The 23,178-nt window shown below is 41.9% G+C and overlaps 1 protein-coding gene and 1 pseudogene across 1 annotated transcript in view; one reads left to right on the top strand and one right to left on the bottom strand.

Annotated features, from left to right (window-relative positions):
- The window catches only part of NIM1K (NIM1 serine/threonine protein kinase), a 69,961-nt gene that overhangs the window by 23,404 nt on the left and 23,379 nt on the right, over window positions 1-23,178 (top strand). The gene's annotated exons all lie outside the window — the stretch shown is intronic.
- Window positions 798-23,057, bottom strand: LOC102484751 (HAUS augmin-like complex subunit 1 pseudogene; annotated as a pseudogene).

Here is a 23,178-nt window from a genome sequence, read left to right as displayed (position 1 = left end):
CGGAACCTACCAGGAAACAGGTGTGCTCAAGATCCTGACTAGCTAGAGGGCTGGGGAAAGGAGATCATGTTGTGTAGATCCTGCTTGTCCCTCTTTCTCGTCTTTCCCCCTCTCTCTCTCTCACTCTGTGTCTGTGGCTCTACACTGGTCCTGCAGGGGTTTTGAAGGCCATGTATTTTGCTTGTGAAATGTCCTTCTGTCCTTATCTGTGTCTGTATCGCCCACTGTATTGTCAGCTTCCTTCATGCATCCTGAGCAGGATGTCCCACCCCTGAATCCTGCTGATTAACAGAGAGCCCAGGGGAGACAGGACAAATTCATCACTAACCAAGTTGAGGGGTAGAGGATAAGAAATGAGAAGACGGAGAAGAAAACTATTGGTGATACACTAAGGCAACTGAGAGAAGACTACTCACATCCTGGAACTATTTATACATCGATTCACTCCACAAACATTTCTGGAAACCTGCCTTGTGCCAGGCTGGAGGTGCCATGTTACAAAGTGCTCAGCTTTCCTTATACCAAATTGCAAAGCCTGGACATTTAATTAATTAATTTATTTATTTTAGAAAGCAAAACAAAACAAAAGAATTATTTAATTTTGTCAATGTTAATATCTGCCAGCCCTCCCCAAAATATTATTAAATTTAAAAATAAAATGGAAAAAAATGGCATTATTAGCTCATCTAAGAACACAGGAATTATTTATATTTTTAAGGAATGCCATAAGGAAGACAATTCCTTAAAGTCCTATTCAATTTACTTTGTTAGGAAGACAGATGTTTATTCGGCTCTGGTCACAGTTCCATCATGTATACTTTCTTTGTAAGTTCAGCTTCAGTGGTATCTAATTCTCCCTTTGCCTCTTCAGTTTTCACTTGAGCAAGAGATGGATTCGGCAGTAAGTCTAAATAGGATTCCTATTTTTTCTCCAAAGGTATAGTCTGTCGTTTTAGCTCTGCTAGTTTCTCTGACACAGCTACTAGTGACTGATGAGACAGAGACGCATCCATGCCTTTAGTTGAAAGTTGCTCCTCTGCAGTTCTCATTCCAAATCTGAACTCCTCTGACTTTGCTTTGAGGAAGTCCATGTTCTGAAGACGATTGTCGACTTTGGCCTTTTCTGTAGACAGATGCAGCTCTGCTTTCTTGAGATCTTCTCGCAGACATTTTTCTGCTACTAGAGTTGCAGTTAGGTTTTTGTCAAGTTTTTCCAGTTTGAACTTGATTTCTTCATTTCTGGATTTGGTATGGAAAAGATCAGACGTCAAATCATTCACTGCAGGGATAAAGCTAGTGAGTGAGGTACCCTTTGTTTCAAGAGCCACTGCACCGTCAGCCAAAGCATTCAGTGCCTGGAACCAGTGCTAGACAGGTTGGCAGGGGGACAATCCACACTGTCCATGAGAAGGTCTTGAAGATGCTTGGTTTCTGACTCATACTTGCTTGCTTTCTGTTTCAAGTCCTCTGTTACCAGGTAGACATCCCTGTCCCGCTCCCTGCTGCGTTCTGAAAGGTGATGTAAACTCTCTGGTCTGCGGGTTCACCTCGTACTGTGGAATGGATTGATCTCCAAATATTTTTTTTTTAACCACGCAGCAACCTGCGCTTCTTTCTCCTGCGGCGCGTCCCTGGCTCCTGCCACTCTGCCCAATTCTGGACATTTTATAAAAGCTACCTTGCTTTAAAACATTCCAGAAATAATTATATAGTACACTATGATGCTGGGGCCTCTCTGGCTGCAATCGGATCCCAGCTTAGTGGAGTCGCTCGACACAGCATCTCCTGGTGCTGACTAAAGCTCCTTTTTCTGAAAAGTTGAGATATTAGTACCTACCTTCCAGATATCTTGCAAAGATTAAACGGTTATGCATCTAGAATAGTACCTACCACATAAAATGTGCCATGAAAGTGCTAGTTACTACCATATATGTATGTATGTGTATATATTTTATTTTAAGAGAGACTTTTGCTCTAGGCCATGTACGCTTGCTGGAGAGACAGAGAGACAGAAAGTGAGAAATCACCCCCAGGGGAATGGCCATGTCACAATCCCTTCCCCTTCATTCTCCTCTCAGGATCTTGGGCACACATGTACACGGGCCTGGCATGAGTTTTAAGCACTTGAACCATGGTCGACTACATGGCAGTCTAGTGACGTTAACTATTTCACTATGTACAGATCCCAACTATATGTTAATGTAATAATACAAAAGCCAGAATAGTTCATTAAGATTATCCAGTACATTTCTTTCTTTTTAAATTTACTGGTCCTTTAAGATTTTGTTTTATAATTTATTTACATTTAATTTTTGTACATCTTTTTTTGGGTACAATATGGATTTTCAAAGCTACCCAGTACATTTCAATACAATTTTAGATTTCCCAAGGGGCCAGCAGGTGGCATGGTAGTTAAGGGTGCTGGACTCTCAGATGGCCAACTGCAGTTCGAGTCCCAGACCTGGTGGCTTGCTTTCTCATTTTCTCTCTCTCTCTCCCCTCTCTGGTCAAATTAAAAATAAATAAATGAAAATAAAATAATTCTTTAAAAATAAATAAATAAATAAATTTTAGATTTCCTGGGACCAGCAAATGGCGTAATGGTTACATCACTAGACTCCCACGTAGTCGACTGTGGTTCAAGTCCCAGATCTGGCACTTGGCACGTGCGTGCATGGTCAAAATCCTGAGAGAAGAATGGAGGAGAAGGAATTGCCGTATGGCTATCCCCCCTGGGGGGTGATTTCTCACTTTCTGTCTCTCTGTCTCTCCAGCGAGCACATGTGCTCTATAACAAAAACCTCTCTTAAAAGAAAATTTTAGGTTTCCCAGTTTTCACACCGCCTAGCTACCTAGATATCTTCATAGTAGCAGCCATTTATGTATTTATGTTTATGGTTATGTATGTATTATATAGGCTGAGCCATTCAGAACCAGTGACTCTTTCTTTTCTCAAGTTTATTTATGTATTTCTTCTATGAAAGAAACAGAAAGAGAAGCATCCCACACAGCGTCCTCCTGCCATGATCCACTTCTAGTCTCAGCCCAGATCATGGGCGTGCGTGTGTGTACATGTGTGTGTGTATGTGTGTGTGTGTACGTGTGTGTGCGTGCTCCTGATGTGCTCAGTGAGGTCTCAGCATGCGAACCCAAGACTTTTCTCATGTGGGCCCAGTGGTGCTACCACTGTGCCACTGCCTGGTCCCCCAGTGATTGACTTTTCACTTATGTATGTTTGTTTTTTGTTAAATGATTACTATGGCAAAAAGCTGTTTTCCACTTTGAAAACTCAGGCTCTACTCCAGAGGTTGCCAGAGCAGAGAGGAATATCTGAAAGGCAGACAGCATCTGAGCTCCTGGAGAGGTCATTCAGAAGGCAGGAAAGTAGTTGTTTTCTTTCAAATCAGGTTGATATGAATGAATTTCTGCCTAGGATTTCAAAGCTTTGGCAGATCGGTGGTCTCAGGATCAAAGTCACCAAAGGTGATTTTATTTTAAAGAATTATTTTATTTAGCTTTATTTATTTATATATTTATTTATTTTAATTTGACTGAAGGGACTAAGTGAGAGAAAGAGAAAGAGAGAAAAAAAGTGAGAAAGCAAGCCACCAGGTCCAGGACTCGAACTATAGTCGACAATGTGGGAGTCCAGCAACCTTAACCACCAAGCTACCTGCTGGCCCCAAAGGTGATATATCTAATGTAAACATACGAGTCTTTCAAAACACTAATTAAAAACTGTTCCCAGTTGTTTTTTCATGTAAAATAGCAGTATCATGAAAGATTCTCTTTGAGGCTTTAAAAAACTCTATAGATTAGGAAGAGACAGTAATAGAGCAGTTGAATATATTACTTTATTTTCATCACTGAATGCAAGAGCCTACATCCTGTAATTCACTTGTACAATTACAATTTGTAGTCCTACTTGTACTGTAGAACAGCCTATCTCTTCCAATTTTCTTAGTAGAAACATAGCATGTACTTCAAACTTTGAATGAACATCAGTAACTGAAGTTTTTTTTTTTTTTTTGGAGAGGTTTTTGCTATAGGGCACGTGCGGTCACCAGAAAGACAGAGAGAGACAGAAGAGAGACAGAGAGACAGAAAGCGAGAAATCACCCCCCAGGGGGAATGGCCTCTACCATGAGGGATCCAGCACCTTAACCTCTTGCCATTGGCTGGCTGGCCCTCTATGTCTTTAACAGATAGTATTGCTTAAAATATTAGTGGATTTAGGAGTAAAAAAGATCTATGTTAATGCAAAATATTACTTTAAAGACTCACTTTTCCACTCCCCCTGCCTAGCCCACCTCACTGTCTACCTTAAGGAGCAGGGAAAGCAATCGAAATGTCAGGCTGTCAATTGCTCCAACCCTGCCCAGTCTTAACCGGGTCACCAGAATAAGTGCTAGTGCTTACTTGGCCTGACTTTTCTTCAAGGGAGTGATGCTAACAGGTGAAACAAATAACGCCATGGAGGTGCAATTATGCAATTATTTATCCTCTCTGATGATCCAAAATAAGAGGAAAAACAAGTCGGATGATCACGCTTGGATTATCGTCCAAACAGGGACATCTTTGGGAGTCCAAAAGGGGGTCATTTGAATCATTTTGAGAAGCAATGTTAGGCAAACTAGGACATGCAATCAGTCCATGTATATATCACACCCAGAAGCATACCAAGTGTGCAAGATCCAGGTAACTTTTTTTAACCTCAATTCCCTTTTTCCTTCTCTCCCTATCCTTTGTGATGAAACTATTCCCACTATCTGTTAAGATCTAAGTAAATTACTTGCAGCTGTACCTTCATTTGCTAATCACAGCATTTACATGTGGATTTTGCTCATTAAAAAGCATTAGCATAGCAGATGGCATAGCAGTTAAGGTGCTGGACTCCCACATGGTAGACTGCTGTTCAAACCCTCGACGTGCCAGCTTGAAAATCATGCCGGGTGTGTGTGCATGTGTGTCCAAAACCTTGGGAGGAAAATCATGCTGAGTGTGTGTGCGTGTGTGTTCAAAACCTTGAGAGGAAAATCATGCCGGGTGTGTGTGCGTGTGTGTCCAAAACCTTGGGAGGAAAATCATGCCGGGTGTGGGTGCATTTGTGTCCAAAGCCCCGAGAGGAGAATGGAAGAGAAGGGATTGCAGCATAGCCATCTCTGCTAGGGGGTAATCTCTCACTTTCTCTTTCTCTGTCTTTCTCTACACAAAAACCTGGGTGTGGAGTGGGGAACAGCATTAGCATTACTGAGGCAACTTTGTTGAAATCCCACCTGGGTTTCTAGCTAATTTGTTTATGTGAATGTTTTGCAGTTACCTACTCCTTATTTCATCAGATTCTCTGCAGGTCCTGGTTCATATTCTCCTGAATTGGCTGGCTTAATTAACTTTATTTTTACTAAAAAGTCTTGGTACCTTTTCTTCCTTCAGTACAATTTTCCTCTGACTATTGATATTTTGGCTGGCTACACCCGTTAAAATAGCGGAATGCTGCTATGGAGAAGAGCAGGTCTTTTATAGTCACTCAACAAATATTTAATTGAATACTTAATGTGTGCTACATATTGTTCAGAACTCTGAGTACATGGTCTGTTCTATGATTTGTCTATTTGGTTTTCTTTCCTTTCAATTTTATTTATTTTATTCTGACTGAGCATGTACATGAGGGGAGAGAAAGCGAAAGAGAGAGAGAAGCACCTTCCACAGGGTTTTGTGAAGCCACAATCCCCTCCCCAGCCCTCTAGTTGATCAGGATTGACCACTCCCAGGGTGTTTTCGATGACCATGTGACTCCGGCTCTGCAGTTCAGCTTGCCGCTGACTTCACCAACAGGCTAGGCCTTATTAGTTTCCTTAATGATATCTGTTGATTCTCATAAACGTTTAATTCTGATGAAGACAGGCTTTTTTTTCCTTCCATTTTATGAGTTGTGCTTTTTGTATACAGTCAAAAAAACTTGATCTACTTCAGAGTTCTGGGGATATACTCTTAGAAACTTTCCCAAGTTTTATGTGCAAGTTTATAATCTAACTCAAATTAATTTTTGTATGAGATAACAGATATCCAATTGATTCCACATCATTTTTTTTTTTTTGGAGAGGTTTTTGCTATAGGACGCGTGCGCTCGCCAGACAGACAGAGAGAGACAGAGACAGAAAGCGAGAAATCACCCCCAAGGGCGATGGTCACGCCGCAATCCCTTCTCCTCCATTCTCCTCTCGGGATCTTGGGCATGCACACACATGCGCCCGGCGTGAGTTTTAAGCCACTGGGTCCGGGATGCGAACCGCGGTCGACTCCGTGGGAGTCCAGCGACATAGCCATTACGCTAACTGCTCGTTCCCTCCGCATCATTTTTTAATAAAGAACTTCCCTTTCCTCATTGAAATAGCTTAATGCCTTGATGGAAAATCAATTGACCATGTGCGTGCAGGTTCGTTTCTGTACTCTATCTGATCTGCTGATCCCTCTGTCTGTCCTTACATACTGTCTTGATTACTGTAGCTCCTGGGAATACAGTCAAAATAAGTCAATCTTGTCCACTCTTAAGACGCTGACTCTCTGATGAAAGAGACAGTCTGACATAGAAGTTGTAACTGTACAAATTGACAGGAAAAAAATCACAGTGCCAGCCACAGATACAGGAAGTACAAAAGAGAACTCTTATCTGGTTTACGGTGGGTGCGGGAGGTGAGGGAACTTCCTAAAAGAGTGAAATGAGCCTTAAAAAAATTCATAGTGGGGAAACTAGCAGTTAGCGTAATGGCTATGTCGCTGGACTCCCATGTAGTTGACTGTGGTTCGAGTCCCGGACCTGGTGGCTTAAAACTCACACCGGGCACGTGTGCGTGTGTGCCCAAGATCCCGAGAAGAGAATGGAGGAGAAGGGATTGAGGCGTGGCCATCCCCCCTGGGGGTGATTTCTCACTTAGTGGGGTTGGCAGGTGGTGTGGTTGATGCAAGGTTGGTTCAAGTCCCAGAGCAGTGGCCCAAAAATCACAACAAATAATTAGGAAAAAAAACACAAATAAATAAATGTAAAAACAAACAAAAACAACCCAGTAGGACTTTGTAGAAGATAGAAGCATGTCTCATGGCTCCAGGTAAGAATGAGGAGATTGAGGGGTCAGCAGATGACATAGTGATTAAGATGCTAGACTACCATGTGGTCCACCACAGCTTGAGTCCCAGACCTGGAGGCTTGAAACTCACACTGGGTGCATGTGTGTGGATGCCCAAAATCCCAAGAGAAAATGGAGGAGAAGAGATTGTTCTTCCCCCATCCTGGGGGATGACTTCATGTTTTCTGTCTTTCTGTCTCTCCAGTGAGCACATGTGCACTATAGCAAAACTCTCTCAAAAAAAAAGAAAAAAAAGAAAAGAAAGAAAAAAGAACAAGGAGATCTGTTGGCTGGAGTATAGTGTCTGAGTAGGTGATTTAGAAGATGACTTCCAAGAAGAAAGGGATCACATTGGTCTTGGTCAGAGCCTTGAAGGTCCTTTTAAGGGTTAACTTTTATGCTAAGTGAGATGGGAGGCCATCCAATGGCTTTGAGTAAAGAAGTGGGACAATCAGAAATCTTTTAGAAAGATCTACCTGGGTGGGTGTTCTGTTCGACATAGATTCTGTTAGGTTGGGCTGGGACAGGCAAGAACAGGAGCTCCGAGACCAGCTGTAGAGGCCAGGACTATAATCCAGGCCAAACCTGATGGTGGCTTGGACTTGATGGTAAATAATTGTTCTCTGGATACTTTGAAGGTAGAGCTAATAGGATGTGATGACATATTAAACATGAAGTATGAGAATTAAAAAAGAGTGAAGGTTTTGGGCTTCAACTGGAAAGACGGTGCCATTTGTCGGTAAGGAGGAAACGTGAGGAGCGTGTCAGGAGAAGAAAACCAGAACTTTGTTTCTCATACTTTAAAGTAAATATGACAGATTATTTTCCAATGCACAAGTAATTTCCCCCTAAAGAGGAACTAGGTGGAGGATGTGGCTAAAGACAAAGTCATCTACGGAGTCGTCAAGTGCTCAGCACGGTGTTAGTGATGGGGGCTGAAGGGGGTACGTGGTCCTTAGTTCATGGACCCTGCTCTCAATGACAGCTTGTGGGGAGGCTTGACTCACACGCATGAAATAAAGAAATATGAAGTTAAGGACTAGATTAGGAGATACCGCTCTCAAGTGACACAGGATAGTAGCAGAGGGATCCATGAGTAAGCCTTCTTGACTAAGAAGGCTTCTAGAAGGATGTGCGACAGGAGCCATCCTCACAGGAACACGTGGTTGGAGAGGAAAAGGGGCAAAATTGTGGGTATAAGCAGGTACCATTCAGGACAACGGAATCTCTATGTCTAGGCTGAGAGAATTTTTGGGAGCGTTTGAAAAAATTGTTTTTTTAAAATATTGTTTTTTGGCACATAGTAGACACTTGATAAAAGACAGCTAATCATATGAGGAGTCCTCAGAAAGTACCTGGACAATGGAATTAAAGTACAAGTTTACACTGGCATACAAAATTTTTGAAATCCAAGCAGGTTTTTTTTTTTTATATGTAATACACATTTTTCATGACATTAAAAAAAAAACCCCTCATATTTCTTCTGTTGGGAAAATAGATGGAGAAATACTGAAAAATTCTGAATCCAGCTCCACCTTCCACTCCAACAGGTAGTCCTGCCCTCCCTCCTTTCCTGGGTGTCTTTGAACACTTACTGGAACATTTCCCGGGCTTTCTAAGTACTTTGTGAGATTTAAAAAAAGGAATTGGGCTATAGCACGCCTATAAGTTTATGGGTGTCTCTCTGTCTCTCTGTCTTTCTGGTGAGTACAGGTGCCCTATAGCAAAAACCTCTCTAAATAAATAAATAACATCATTCATGTGGATACTGCAAAGATCCAGAAGGGGGCAGTGTGGCACTTGGACTACAGGAATTTTTTCCCCATACACATGTGGAATTCACCCCAAATGGTAAACTCCAGGATCTTGGAAGGCCGGGACTGGAATGATCTGTAAATCTCATGGGGTCCCACAGTTCACTTTCCAATAAAGACATTGAAGCCCAGAGATGGGGGAGGGATTTGATTAAGGTCACACGGACATTTAGTTCGAAAGCTGATCCCCAACCCTGTTTTCACCTGTCAAGACTGTCCCTACCACCTCATTTGGTTGTTTGATTTGGGAGAATCTCCCTCAAAAGCAGAGTTGTCAAACTTGTGTCCTCTACAGATGACTTTCAGAAAAACAACATTCACAATTCCCTAGTTGACTTAAGTCATTTTACTATAGGTAAATCATTTATATTAAAGTTACTGAAAAGTATACAAATATAGAACTCCAAATTTCTTAAAGCTTATACACAACTGTAAAGCAGAATAATTTTACCAAGTTAAGTACAAATGAAGTTTCAAACCGATGAAATTTAGATGAACAGAACAGCAAAATACAAGTGGTATTACTTTGTTGAAATGAGTTTGGGGCCAGCAGATGATGTGAAGATGGAGGCAGCGGGATCCCACACAGTCAAATACGTGGTTCAAGCCCTGGACCTAGCAGCCTGAAAACCACACCAAGCACATGTGCATAAGAGCCCAAAATCCCAAGAGGAGAATGGAGGAGAAGGGACTGTGGTGTGACCATCCCCCTTGGGGGAGTGCTTTCTCACCCCTACTCCCCATCTCCCATCTCCATCTCTGGTGAGCACATATGCCCTATAGAAAAAAAAAAAAAGAAGTGAATTTGTTACTGGTAAGTGAACGTGGTACTTTTTAAAAACAATGACATAATTCATTGTGTTATTTAGTTTTTTTTTCACGTGACTAGTCCTTAATAAAGATTTGTGAATTTGATTTGCATGAAGGTATAAATAATTGGAAATAATTTGAGATATCAGAAAACTACAATGTAATTCTTAATCTCCTGTTAAGAGTCCCTTTCTCTGTCCCTTTCTGGTCAAATTAAAATACATTTTAAAAAAGTAAAGTTAAATAAAATAATTCTTAAAAAATAATAAGTGGCCAAAAGAGCATTCCCAACCCCACAGTCAATTAAATCAGATTCTTTAGGGAAAGGGTCTTGTTACTCTATTTCTCTGGCAAGTGCATGTGCCCTATAGCAAAAATCTTTCAGGAAAAAAAAAAAGTAAAGCAAATGCACACTGTGTACCTACATATGTGGGCGGTGCTGACATCAGCTAGTGACTGTAGGCCTTCTATTTGAGTGGATCTTGGGATAGTACTGTTTCTATGAACTGCATGTGCTTCTGTGTTTGCGTGGCACTTCATATTAACTTAAGAGAATGCTACTCATCAGAACCAGCAGAGGGCGTAATGGTTACCTTGCTGGACTCCCACACAGTCAATTGCGATTCAAGTCCTGGTCCTGGTGGCTTGAAACTCACGCCAGGCACATGTGCATTCATACCCAAAATCTTGAAAGGAGAATGGAGGACAAGGGATTGTGGCATGGCCATCTCCCCCAGGGGTTGATTTCTCGTTTTCTGTCTCTCTCTCTCTGACACTCTGGCAAGCGTACATGCTCTATAACAAAAATCTCTTTCACAAACACACACACACACACAAAAGAGAGAGAGAGAGAGAACTCTACTTATCTACATCAAAGAATGAGGTCTAATGGAGAATCTGGGGGGGGGGGCAAGTGGAGAGAGCTAAAGCCTACAGAAGCCATCTCTGTTCAGCCCCTGCTATCATCATGAACTGAATCAGTACGCTTTTGTCAATGGTTTGAAACACTCTAATACACATTAAATTTCCATATCCATGAAGACATCTTTTAAAAGACTTCTTTATTCTGTCAGATTGGTATTGCTTTTTTAAAATTACTGTCGTTCTTTGTTTTTGAAGTTATTTTTGTTGTAGGGCTCCTGTGCTTGCTGGAGACAGAGAGTGAAAGAGAAGGAAACTGAGAGATCACTGCCCGGGGCAGGGTTGGGGGGGATGGCTGCACCAAAATCCCTTCTCCTCCATTTTCCTCTCAGGATTTTAGGCGTGCATGTACATGCATCCAGTGTGTTCTCAAGCTCCTGGGTCCTGGACTCGAACCTCACAGTCACCTATATGGGCTCCAGTGCTTTAACCTCAGACCTTTTATACTGAATAACTTCTCTCCTGACTCCTGCCACTGCCACCTCTCACCTCCGCTACTGGGTAAATATTTAAGAATCCCCAGATGTGTTGCTTATTCTGGGTGAAGGGATCGCTTAAAAGGTACGGGAAGTTCCTAATACAGGTTTCGAATCCATGTGAACATCGTATGATAAAGTAAGAGCTTCTGTCCTGCAACACACTTTTCCTCATGTACGGCAGCCTGCAGCCATGACACTTTCCTGGCTCATGCTCACATGGAAAAGCAGGTTTGTCCTATGTCCGCTAAGGCCACTACTCAAGTGTCGTTCTCTGCTTCTTAGTGGGCACACTACGTTAGAGCTGAAGAAAGTTATAAGGCAGCGAAAGAGCAGTTTCTGCTTTGACTTGCAAATATGTTTAATCCCCTGAAAATAAACCAAGAGCTGCAAATAGGCATGAGTGTGCCTACACTGTTTCCGAAATAGTTATTTCTGAGGACGTGAAGCACAGTCAATTAAATCAGATTCTTTAGGGAAAGGGTCTTGTTACTCTATTTCTCTGGCAAGTGCATGTGCCCTATAGCAAAAATCTTTCAGGAAAAAAAAAAAGTAAAGCAAATGCACACTGTGTACCTACATATGTGGGCGGTGCTGACATCAGCTAGTGACTGTAGGCCTTCTATTTGAGTGGATCTTGGGATAGTACTGTTTCTATGAACTGCATGTGCTTCTGTGTTTGCGTGGCACTTCATATTAACTTAAGAGAATGCTACTCATCAGAACCAGCAGAGGGCGTAATGGTTACCTTGCTGGACTCCCACACAGTCAATTGCGATTCAAGTCCTGGTCCTGGTGGCTTGAAACTCACGCCAGGCACATGTGCATTCATACCCAAAATCTTGAAAGGAGAATGGAGGACAAGGGATTGTGGCATGGCCATCTCCCCCAGGGGTTGATTTCTCGTTTTCTGTCTCTCTCTCTCTGACACTCTGGCAAGCGTACATGCTCTATAACAAAAATCTCTTTCACAAACACACACACACACACAAAAGAGAGAGAGAGAGAGAACTCTACTTATCTACATCAAAGAATGAGGTCTAATGGAGAATCTGGGGGGGGGGGCAAGTGGAGAGAGCTAAAGCCTACAGAAGCCATCTCTGTTCAGCCCCTGCTATCATCATGAACTGAATCAGTACGCTTTTGTCAATGGTTTGAAACACTCTAATACACATTAAATTTCCATATCCATGAAGACATCTTTTAAAAGACTTCTTTATTCTGTCAGATTGGTATTGCTTTTTTAAAATTACTGTCGTTCTTTGTTTTTGAAGTTATTTTTGTTGTAGGGCTCCTGTGCTTGCTGGAGACAGAGAGTGAAAGAGAAGGAAACTGAGAGATCACTGCCCGGGGCAGGGTTGGGGGGGATGGCTGCACCAAAATCCCTTCTCCTCCATTTTCCTCTCAGGATTTTAGGCGTGCATGTACATGCATCCAGTGTGTTCTCAAGCTCCTGGGTCCTGGACTCGAACCTCACAGTCACCTATATGGGCTCCAGTGCTTTAACCTCAGACCTTTTATACTGAATAACTTCTCTCCTGACTCCTGCCACTGCCACCTCTCACCTCCGCTACTGGGTAAATATTTAAGAATCCCCAGATGTGTTGCTTATTCTGGGTGAAGGGATCGCTTAAAAGGTACGGGAAGTTCCTAATACAGGTTTCGAATCCATGTGAACATCGTATGATAAAGTAAGAGCTTCTGTCCTGCAACACACTTTTCCTCATGTACGGCAGCCTGCAGCCATGACACTTTCCTGGCTCATGCTCACATGGAAAAGCAGGTTTGTCCTATGTCCGCTAAGGCCACTACTCAAGTGTCGTTCTCTGCTTCTTAGTGGGCACACTACGTTAGAGCTGAAGAAAGTTATAAGGCAGCGAAAGAGCAGTTTCTGCTTTGACTTGCAAATATGTTTAATCCCCTGAAAATAAACCAAGAGCTGCAAATAGGCATGAGTGTGCCTACACTGTTTCCGAAATAGTTATTTCTGAGGACGTGAAGAATACATTTTGTTTTTCTGTTCAGGGCCACCTGCTTGTGATTCAACACATGTTTTATTCAGTATCTTAATATCATTTCTTGTTTGTTTGGAAGCAGACATAGAGCCTCAGAGAAGACACTGTCCCTAAGACACTACCATGATGTCCCAGACCCCACAGATGTGGGTAGCTCCCACAGGTCTGCGACATTTCTGAATTAAACTCCAAGTACCTGTTTTGTTTCATTCTATACTACCCAGTTAGTTGGGTAGTCTGTATTTTTGTTAAAACCTGAGGTTACAAGAGTAAGAATGCCAGTGACAGAAGGTAATCTACAAGAATTAGATGGTTAAATAAACTTAGGGAACCCCAAATTAAACAAACAGACATCTGCTAATTGGTACATTTTAAACACTACAAGACTGCAAGGTACTAAAGCAGATATCTAAGGGGGATACACCATGCAGCATTCCTGGAAGTATTTGATTATGGACCTATGGGCTGCCTCCTCCCCTCCCCCTCTCCTGGAGGATATGCCTATAAAGCCTACCGCAGAGCCTGCAAATTGGCACCCTGGTGCCAACTCTGGCCTGACATTTCAGTTTCAGCTGTCTACATAGTGTTTTGAAACACTTAACTGGGGCCTGGCAGTGGCATGGCAGTTGCACAACTGGACTCACATCCTACAAAGGAAAGATCCTAGGTTACCATCCCAGGCATCCCTGAACGTGGTGGGTGCACATAGGTCTGTGATCTGGTTAGCTCTGTCTCCCTGACTCCCTGTTTCTGTCTCTCATGGAAGACAGAAAGAGATACACTTTTTAAAAGTTTGTGGAGAATATAATTGAAGTATGATTTAGTTTATTTATTTATTTTAGTGGTTTTTGTTTGTTTTTGTTTGTTTGTTTGTTTTTTAGATTTTTGCTGTAGAACATGTGTGCTTGCCAGAGAGACAGAGAGATGGAAAGCAAAAAAATCCCCCTCCCCCTCGAAGGGGGAATGGCCATGCTGCAATCCTTTCTCCGTTATCCTCTTGGGATTTTGGCATGCATGCACGTGCACCTGGCATGAGTTTTAATCTGCCAAGTCCAGGACTTGACTATGTGGGAGTCCAGTAACATACATCTGGACTTATACCATCTGTTGGTCCCTATTTTAAGTTTTTGCCGTAAGGTATGTGACTTGCCGGGACCAGCAGTTAGCGTAATGGCTATGTCGCTGGACTCCCACGTAGTCGGACGACGTTCCGGTAGCTTAAACTCATGCCTGGTGCATGTGCGTGCGTGCCCAATATCCCAAGAGAAGAATGGAGGAGAAGGGATTGCAGCGTGGCCATCCCCCGGGGGGTGATTTTCTGCTTTCTGTCTCTTTGTCTCTCTCTGTCTGTTTGGCAAGCGTATGTGCCCTATAGCAAAATCCTCTCCAAGAAAAAAAAAGGTATGTGACTTGCTGAAGAGAGACAGAGAGAGACAGAGAAAGTGAGAAATCAACCTACCCCCACCCCTAAGGGAATGGCCACACCTCAATCCTTTCTCCATTCTCCTCTCAGGATTTTGAGCATGCGTGTACACACACCCAGGATGATTTTCAGGCCACTGCATCTGGGGCTCAAACCAAAGTCCACCTTGTAGGACTTCAGTGCCTTAACCAGAACACCACCTACTGGCTCTGAATTAATTTTTAAAAGAATTATCTGTTTAATTTTATCTATTATTATTAATTTTTAAATTTGACAGAAAGAAAGAGGGAACATGAGAAAGCAAGCCATCAGGTCCAGAACTTGAACCATGGTCGGTCATGTGGGAGTCCAGCGCCTTAACTACCACACCACCTGCAGGCCCTAAATTAATTTTTTAAAAAAGTAAGAAAGTTTACCAGAAAATTCTTGATTGATCATTTCTTTTCAAGAATTAAAGGTCTGGCAAAAGTCAGCTTGTAGCCTAGCATGGCTCCCCTGGCTGGAGCTGAGAAGGACTGTCTCCGCAAGCAAGCCAGAGGTACAAGACCAAGTCAGCAGCATGGGACACTGCACAGCCCCCTAGCCATTCCAGTCTATGGCCTGCATGGTCAGGGGACCCTCAAGAGTACTAACCCAGTGCGAAAAGAGTTGATGTAAGCCCATCAGACTGGGTGCACAGGCATGGGTGGGAAGTGTGGGTGGAATGGAGAAGACTTATGCAAAGCCCCTGTGAGAACAAGTGTGGGAGAGGCAGCACGGGCTGCGGTTCTAGGGCAGAACCCGTTCACACATTTGCTTTGGAATTTCCCCTCTACTCTCCATGGGATCTTGACATGTGTGTTGAGAAATAAAGAGCGAAGGCCAAAAGCTGTGAGGGTGCAAAAGATTTCTAAATGGTAAAGCTGACTGTTGGTTAATGATTCCCCCTGTGGGTGCATGATGCCTGAGGATTAGTCAGAGTCCAGCTGTCGTTGAATCTTGTTGCCACACAGAGAAAACTCAGCTTTCCTCTAAGCACACCAACGTCTGGTCTTGCCAAGTAGCAAAGAGGTTGTCCGAGAGCCTTGCCCAGAAGTTTTGTAATTAAACTCAGACAAAGAGAACAAAAGAGTGATAGCTTCCTTTGATATTATTTTCACAGTGGGTCATAAGTCAAGAAAATAAATTACCAAGTAAGCTCTGTTTCCTTTAATCTTATTTAATGCATTGCTATGCGGCAATAGTAAGCTAATAATTAAGGACCATTCTCCCTCCTCCAGAGACTTTGATCTTCAAAGATGGGACTCCATATTTTTGTCTGGTTGGATTTCTGAACTCTCTTTAATGCCCATAAAAATTGGTCAAAATCAAAAGGGCAAAAGGCAAAACAACAACAAAAACTCACCAACATCTGAGAAAAAGGGGGATTTCCTCTGTACTTAGGGTGTCATAACTTCCATTATTTTTCCACATGACATAGCTCGATGTTTCATGACACTACTAAAAAATAATCAAATATATACTAATTAGAATAACCACATACCTGTAATCAGTATGTCTATTTTTGGTCACCTAAGAACAGTCGGTAGAAAAAAAAACTCTACAAAATAAAAATGAGTGTCTACATACCCCTCCCCCCCACACACACACATCTAAATAGGATTTAGCTTTCCTGTTAGATTTTTTTGTTTTTTGAGAGATTTTTGCTATAGGGCGTGTGCACACGCCAGAAAGACAGAGACAGAGAGACAGAAAATGAGAAATCACCCCCCCAGGAAGTGGGGATGGCCACACTGCAATCCCTTCTCCTCCATTCTCCTCTCAGGATCTTGGGCACGCACGCACATGCACCCAGCGTGCCACCAGGTCTGGGACTTGAACTGCGGTCGACTATGTGGGAGTTCAGCGACATAGCCATTACACTAACTGCTGGTCCTAGATATATTTTTTCTTTTACTTTTTTTCCTATTGAAATGTTTGAGAATCTGGAGACTTTTGTCATTCATTACTATTTTGGAAATTTCTGAAATTTGTTAGTAATTCAAGTACAATAGAAACCGTAAGTTTTACTTTACTGGGAGTGCAATAGAATTCTATTAGGTGTTGAACTTTCTGAATTGATTACCAATTTTCTTGTCTTCTTTTTTTATAGTGTTCATTTTTTTTAGATTTTTCTTTCGTAGTTCTTCAGTAGAATCCTTTAGTTTCCAACAGAGCTCTTTCTTGTTTGAGTAGTCTTTATTTTAATTCATTTACTATTTTATTTTATAATTTCTTATTTACATTTAGTTGTACATTTTTGTGGAGTGTAATGTGAATTTTCAAAGCACATATGGAGTATGTGGTAATTGAATCAAGGATAATACCATATTCTTTATTTGGGCAATACCATTCATTTTTGCTCTATTAGTTTTTCTTTTCTTTCTTTTTTCTTTTTTTTTTTGAGATGTACCTATAAGACTGGCAATGTGTGTGTGTGTGTGTGTGTGTGTGTTTTCTTTTCCTCTCAGTTGTCTATTTGCACTATGTGCAGCTGTTTTTAATGAATTAATTTTATTTATTTATTTTTTTTTAATGCTTATTTATTTCTTAGAGAGAGATAGAGGTAGCCTTGACAAGGTCTCATCACGGTGTGATCATCCCCTCCCTGTGAGCCTTCCAGCCACCCAGGTTCACAGGCATACATGTTCAGGCTGACTCAGGATCTGAACACGGGGCCTCCTTTGTGGTTCTAATATCACACAGAGGCATCCTACAGCCTGTGACACCATGGCTGGGCCTATTCATTTTTTAGCATTTTGTTCTAGTTTTATGGATGTAATATCTTTCACCTTCTGCTTTTTCATTGCTCTGTTTCAGGTTTCTTTCAGCTGTTTTGCTTGGGGATGTTTTCTTTCTTTCATTCTGGACTCTTAAGTGTCTGGTGCCTCTTAGCTGGGTTTTCATTCTTTAAGAAAAAGCACCAAAGTCTGACTGGAAGCTCTCTGTGTGTGCGTGAAACAGTCACCCACAGAACTGTGCAGTCCCTGGTTGGATAGCTTTTGTGTTGAAGAACTTCCAAATGTAAGTTTCAGAAGGTCTTTTCTCCTTAACTAGTCAGTCCATCCAAATAGGCAATCCCCTACCTGGAGGTTTATATGCTCATTTCCCTCCAGTCTAGAAACTCAAAAGTGTAGGGAGAAGAAGAAAAAGGAGGATTCCAGGGCCTGAAGTTATACCTGACCTTTCTAGATTTTCCTTTTACAATTCTTCAATTAAATTATTAAATTTCTTCTTAAAAATTATATAAAGTCTTTTTCTAAGGAATTATTTTATTTAATTTTATTCATTATTATTATTTAATTTGACCAGAGAGAAAGAGAGAAAGTGAGAAAGCAAGCTGCCAGGTCTAGAACTTGAACTGCAGTTGACCGTGTAAGAGTCCAGCGCTTCAACCACCATGCCACCTGCCAGCCCCCAAATTATTTAATTTCTAAGAGAACTCTTTCTTGTCTAAATTGTCTTTTATTAATTATTTATGTACTTAAATCACCTTATTTAAAAAAAAATTTTAGAGGTTTTTGCTATAGGGTGTGTGTGCTCGCCAGTAAGGAAGAGAGAGACAGAGAGACAGAAAGTGAGAAATCATCCCCCCAGGGGGGATGGCCACGCAGCAATCCCTTCTCCTCCATTCTCCTCTCGGGATCTTGGGCACGCATGCACACGCACCCGGTGTGAGTTTAAGCCACCAGGTCCAGGTTGACTACGTGGGAGTCCAGTGACATTGCCACTAGGCCAACTGCGGGTCCCAAAAGTTTATTTATTTTAAAAAATTGCTTTGGAGAGAGACAGAGAAAGTGAGAAAGTGCCCCCTATGGGGGAATACACCATGTGGCAATCCCTTCTAGTCCATTTCTTCCTCCTGTCAGGATTTGGGACATGAGTACACATGTACCGGCGCATTTTTCAAGCCTCTGGTCTGAGGTTTAAACCACGCAGTTATCTGTGTGGGATCTTAACTACCGCATCACCGACTGGCCTTGAAATTTATTTTTTAGACAGAAATTCTCCCTTGAGTCCTTATGTTCCTGAGCTAGGCTGGGGATGAGGTGGAGAAAGCAACATCCTGGCTTCGGGGAGGGGGGAAAGTTTGGGACTCTTGCTGCTCCACATTCAAACAATTTCCATGTTTTTGTTCATTTGTTAACCTTAGAAGTAGTTGCCTCTTAGAGTTTGAAATCTGAAGTTGTTTTTTTTTTTTCCCACTCATTTGTGGTATACAATTTAAACTTTTTTTTTCTGATTAAAATAAATTTTTTTAGCCCTCAGAATAGTGAAATCCGTTGGTATGCTCTTATGAAGGAACAGGCTGCAATTTTCTTCTTGTCTTTGCCAAGTTATTCCCCACTCCTCGCTTTTCTTTCCATCTCCCCAAAAAATGCACTGACATTTGACATCTGCTGCCATCTCCTCTCTTATTTTGTCATTATGGGCTTTTATCTTTCCTCCTACTCTCTGATTTTGAGGGTTTTTGGAAGGAATAGAGATAAGTATTAAAATCTCTGTGTTTAACTAGAAGTCTCTAACTACTTTTGATTTTAAATGTAACCTATTTAGTGTCTGGTAGGTGGCGCAGTGGTTAAAGGCACTGAATTGCCACATGGTTGACCATGGTTCAAGTCCTGGACCTGGTGGCTTGCTTTCTTGCTTTTCCTTTTCTCTCTCTTTCTGTCTCTGTCTGGTTAAGTTCAAAAATAATGATAGCAAATGGGAATTAAATTTAAAACATTTAAAAAAAAATAAAAGCAACCCACTTGATATTAAAAAATCAGTTTTGGTGATTTCTCTGTATAATGAAAAAGTAAAGCAAACTTACTGTATACCAACTATGGAAGGTGGTAACATGTTATATATATATATATATATATATAATTTTTTTTCTGTAAAAATACTTGCCATAGGGCAAGTTCACTCACCAGAGAGACACAAAGAGACAGAGACAAAGAAAGTGAGAAATCACTCCCCCAGGGGAGATGACCATGCTGCAATCCCTTCTCTTCCATTCTCCTCTTGGGGATTTTGGGCATGCACACACATACACACCTGGTGTGATTTTTAAGCTGCTGGGTCCAGGACTTGAATCACAGTAGGCTACGTGGGAGTCTAGCACCTTAACCATGACTCCATCTGTTGGTCCTCACATCATATATTTTTAATTGTTTTTCTTTTTAAAGGTAAATACACGGTAAAGGTTGTAAATTGTATAAAAAGTAGACAGTGAAAAGTATACCTTTCTCTTACTTTGTCATCAGTCCAATGGTTCTTCTCCCTAAATACACTAATTCTCCCAGGTCCTTAGGCATATCCTTCTCTTTCTTACACTTCTTTCTTTCTTTCTTAAGAATTATTTGATTAAACTTTATCAATGCTATTATTATTTTTTAAATTTTACCAGAGAGAGGGAGAGAGGTGAGGGGGGGGTAGTGAGAAAGCAAGCCACCAGGTCTAGGACTCGAACCATGGTCAGCCATGTGGGAGTCCAGCACCCTAAGCCACCATGCCACCTGCAGCCCCTCTTTCTTACACTTCTAATATCACTGTATACGTGCTCTTCTGACCTCTTAACAGTCCATCTTGGATATCATAGTTCATTCTTTACAAGTGTGTACTAATCCATTGTATTTATATATATTCTGGGTCCTCAGGAAAGTCATGACACATATTTGCATAGAAAAACATGTCATGACTTTTCCAATGACAATATATATGACTTATTTTTCTGTGGAAAATGTGTCATGACTTTCCCAATGACCCATGTGTGATTATGTGTATTGTAATTTATTGAACCAGTTTCCTACTTATGGACATTTAAACTGCACATATTTGCATAGACTTGCTTTTTCTTTCTTTCTTTCTTTTTTTCTTTCTCTTCCTTTCTTTTTTTCTTTCTCTCCTTTCTTTTTTTCTTTTTTTTTCTACAAAACAATGTAGCAGTAAACATTTATTCTCGCTCTCTTTTTTTAGAGAGAGATTTTTGCTATCAGGCATGTGCGCTCACTAGAGAAACAGAGAGAGACTGAGAGAAGGTGAAAAATCACCCCTAGAGGGGAAATGGCCACACCACAGTCTCTTCTTCTCCAGTCTCTTCTTGGGATTTTGGGCATTCACGCACACACTTCCGGTGTAATTTTCAAGCCACCATGTCTGGGACTTAAACTGTGGTTAGCCATATGGAAGTCCAGTACCTTAACCACTATACCACCTGTTGGCCCCTCTACTCATCTTAAGGTCAGAAATAAACTCATCTTTGTGCATGTGTGTGTGAAATAAGTTCTACACGTGAAATTACTGAGGCAAAGGGCACATAGAATTTAACAGCTAGAACCAAATTACTCTCCAAGCAGTTGTACTAATTTACACTCTCAGTAACATTGCATGAGAGTTCCTGTTTGCCCACACTCTGTCTCACCAGTGCATTTTCACATTTTTTTGGTAGTTTTTAAATTTAGCATTTGAAAATTCAAATTTCATGTGGTTTTCATGTGCATTTCTCTGGTTGTGAGTGAGGGTGACCTAGGGTTAGGGTTAGGGTTAGGGGTTAGGGTCAGGGTCAGGGTCAGGGTCAGGGTTAGGGTTAGGGGTTAGGGTCAGGGTCAGGGTCAGGGTCAGGGTCAGGGTTAGGGTCAGGGTGAGGGTGAGGGTGAGGGTCAGGGTCAGGGTCAGGGTCAGGGTTAGGGTTAGGCTCTACGTACATGGTAGAGCCATTTGTACTTTCTGTGAAATGTCTGCTCACGTTCTTTGCCATTCTCTTTTGGGATATTGTTATTTTTCTTATTGGTTTGTAAAAATTATTTATTTAGAAAATTAGTCTATTTTCTATCATATATAGTGAAAACTTTCCTTATTTGTTTCTGATTTTATTTCTTTTTTGGCTTATAATTTTCAGCAAACAGAAGTTATAATTTTATGTAGCCAAACTTAACGTTTTCTTTTATACCTTTCTCTGGGGTCACTTACTTACATTTACTTAGATGCTTTATTTGGAATTTCTTTCAGTGTAAGAATGAGACAGAAGTTTGGTTCCCCCCCATTTCTTGAGAGATGCCCCAAAAAGTTGAAACTCATCCTTAATACAAACCACAGCAACATTTGCAAAAGTGTTAGACTCTCTTTATCTGATCTAAATGGAAATTAATTGTCTCTCTAGTCGATAACAAGACAGTTGGTTCAAGACCATTTTGCAAAAAGTCTGATTTGTGAGTGTAGGTTATGTAATCTGAGATAGAGGCTGACAAATCTTGGCAACTGTGTCTGTTCATCTTTCCATCAGATTGTGGGCTGGGGGTGAGGGATTCTGGGGAGGCACCTGAAGGTCATCAAAGTAGCAAATCTAAAACCTAAATGTAAATCCCAGGACCTGCATGGAGTTCAAGATAGAGAGCCCCAGGCAGGAGAGCTGAGGAGCCAGGACAGCAGAGGGCAATCCCGGAAGGGCAGCTGTGCGAGACACAGAGGGGAGCAGGTGGGGGGAGGCCACCAGGTCAGAGCACTTAGGGAGAACTGATTCTTTGGAACGGGCAAGGATAGGGGAGACTTGTATTCCTAAGCAGTCTGTAAGAGGATGGAGTTCGGATTAATCTTGCACCTACACCAGAAGGTGAAATGAGGAATCTCAATAGCTAGTAGAGGGCAGCCCAGGCCTTAGAAATGTACACTGAAAGCAGCTTCCTGAGATAGTTAAATAAATGTTGCAGGACCAGCAGTTAGTGTAATGGCTATGTTGCTGAACTCCCATGTAGTTGACCACGGTTCGAGTCCCGGACCCAGTGGCTTAAACTCACGCTGGGCGCATGTGCGTGTGTGCCCAAGATCCTGAGAGGAGAATGGAGAAGGGATTGCGGCATGGCCATCCCCCCTAGGGGGTGATTTCTCACTTTCTTTCTCTCTGCGCTCTCTGTCTTTCTGGCGAGTGCACACTCCCTATAGCAAAAACCTCTCCAAAAAAATAAAAAATAAATAAATGTTGCAATAATGTTATTAGTTTGGAAATCAAAATATTTACGTCCACTAAATAATTTCTAAAGGGTCGACCAGAAGATGACATGATGTTATGTGGCTGGACTCTCAGGTGTTCAATCCTGGCTCAAGTCCTGGACCCCCACTGCTTGAAACTCACATGCAAGCATGTGCCCAAGATCCCTAGAGAATGGAGGAGAAGGGATTGCAGAGTGGCCACCCCACCCCCACCCCCACCCCTGCCTCAGGTGATTTCTCTCTTTCTGTAGCTATCTCTGGCAAGTGCACACACTCTATAGCAAAAACCTCTCTCTTAAAAACAAACAAACAAAATCATTCCTAAAGGTAACAATGAATAAGTTGGCAAGTTAGTTCATTCCTTCTACCAACTTTTACCGGTTAGGTGCCAGGTACTGCGCTGAACTCCGGGCGATGGCGAGAGGCAGAGCTGACAGGTTTCTGCCCCGCAGCCCATCCAGCTGGGGACAGTAGGTCCGCATCTAGGTCTGGACAAAGACGAGGCAATCTGAGGACGCAGAGCCATCACACTCTTCAGAGAGGTTGCCGGGACATGAGGTGGCCTGTCCCAAATCTGAATGTTCTTTGCTTGGGATAAGCTAG

The sequence above is a fragment of the Tupaia chinensis genome, unplaced genomic scaffold (assembly GCF_000334495.1).
Source record: "Tupaia chinensis unplaced genomic scaffold, TupChi_1.0 Scaffold144378_1, whole genome shotgun sequence".
Classification (NCBI taxonomy): domain Eukaryota; kingdom Metazoa; phylum Chordata; class Mammalia; order Scandentia; family Tupaiidae; genus Tupaia; species Tupaia belangeri.
The sequence above is the reverse complement of the archived record's forward strand: the minus strand, read 5'-3'. Positions and strand labels throughout refer to the sequence as shown.